Below are 1,687 nucleotides of genomic sequence, written 5' to 3'. Positions count from 1 at the left end.
TGGCTGTGAATGCATCAACTTCATGAAGACCCGAAGATTTCCTTGGTGTGGCTCTCTCATTTGGTCTTTGATAGTTGTTGCTTGCCAGCACCTCAAGCAACTCATAGGACTCTTCTGGTGTCTTATTCTGCAAGGCCCCTCCTGAAGCTGCATCCACCATGGTTTGTACATTACTCATCAATCCATTGTAGAACGTTTGGACTTGAAGCCAAACTGGTAAACCATGGTGTGGGCATTTCCTCATTAACTCCTTGTATCTCTCCCAAGCCTCATACAATGACTCGGAATCATCCTGTAGAAATGATGTGATATCATTTCTCAATTTTGCTGATTTAGCTGGAGGAAAGAACTTGGTAAGGAATTTCTATGCTAGATCATTCCAAGTTGTTATAGTTCTTGGTGGTAATGCCATTAACCACCCCTTGGCTTTATCTCCTAATGAGAACGGGAATAATCGTAGCCTAATAGCGTCATCCGACACTCCATTTGACTTGAAGGTGTCACAAATTTCCAAGAAATTTGCAATGTTCTGATTCGGATCTTCCTTCAAGTCACCATTGAACCTAACCGACTGTTGGATCATCTGGATGATAGCCGGCTTGATCTCAAAGTTGTTTGCTTGCACCGTAGGTCTAGTAATGCTTGACCCATTACCATTCACTGTGGGAACTGAAAATTCCCTCAGTGTCCTGTTTTCTGGTTCAGCCATTTCAACAACTATTTCTTCTACTTCTACAACTAAATCCTCTCTTTCTCTTCTCTCTCTGTTACGTCGTCTAATGGTCCTCTCAAGCTCAAGGTCAATAGGGATCACTGGTTGACGTCTCGTTCTTCGCATAAACTGCAAAACAGAAATGAAGGAAAGTGAGATCACAAATCAACTAAAAATTAAAAACAAAAATAAAAACTCCAATCTAGCTAACTATAGAAAGACTCAATGTTAACTTAAAACTCTCCCCGGCAACGGCGCCAAAAACTTGATGCGTGTTTCCTACAACATGCAATATGTAGCAAGTATACTAATCGCACAAGTAATATAATGATGAGTAGAGATCGTTCCCACTAGGATTGTTAGCTAACCACTAATTATTCTACTGTTCTCAAGTTGGAGTAATCGAAATCTTTGGATTGATGGGAGCTAATTATAACTAATCTGAACAATAACTTTTAAACTAAAATTTAACTAAAGCTTGCAAGATGAAATTTCAGAAAATCAATTCAAGTAAAAAGGGTAGGGTTTTGACTTCATTCGGATTCTATCGGTTAAACCTAAAATTGCGCTACATTCACATTCGTATGCATTGATTGTAAACCGAACTCACTAAGGTGTCAGACATACCTTCTTAGGCTGTGTTTCCCTATTCTTCCTTGTTAACCTTCCGCACCCAACAAATTGAAGGTTAACAATTCCAAACTCCTTAAGCACAAGAATTCCTACAATGATTTCATTAATTCTTGAATCTATCTCTAGCATCCAATACTATAATGGTGATTACCCAAGAAGCCTAACATGAGTCATTTCTCAATCATCCAAACTCATTAAGCAAAAGAATCCTACAATGATTTCATTAATTCTTGAATCTATCTCTAGCATCCAATACTATAATGGTGATTACCCAAGAAGCCTAACATGAGTCATTTCTCAATCTCATCATGTTCATCACATAAAGCATTAAAAATCAGAGTA

At 38.3% G+C, this 1,687-nt stretch overlaps 1 non-coding gene across 1 annotated transcript; it reads left to right on the top strand.

Annotated features, from left to right (window-relative positions):
• Positions 1-218: 218 nt before the first annotated feature.
• On the top strand, positions 219-325 carry LOC116141640. Its single transcript, XR_004129834.1, has one exon. It is a non-coding gene; the product is annotated as a small nucleolar RNA R71 (small nucleolar RNA).
• Positions 326-1,687: the final 1,362 nt, after the last annotated feature.

This window comes from Pistacia vera, unplaced genomic scaffold, assembly GCF_008641045.1.
Source record: "Pistacia vera cultivar Batoury unplaced genomic scaffold, PisVer_v2 Contig1117, whole genome shotgun sequence".
In the NCBI taxonomy this organism is placed as follows: domain Eukaryota; kingdom Viridiplantae; phylum Streptophyta; class Magnoliopsida; order Sapindales; family Anacardiaceae; genus Pistacia; species Pistacia vera.
This window is presented reverse-complemented; position numbering and strand designations above follow the sequence as displayed.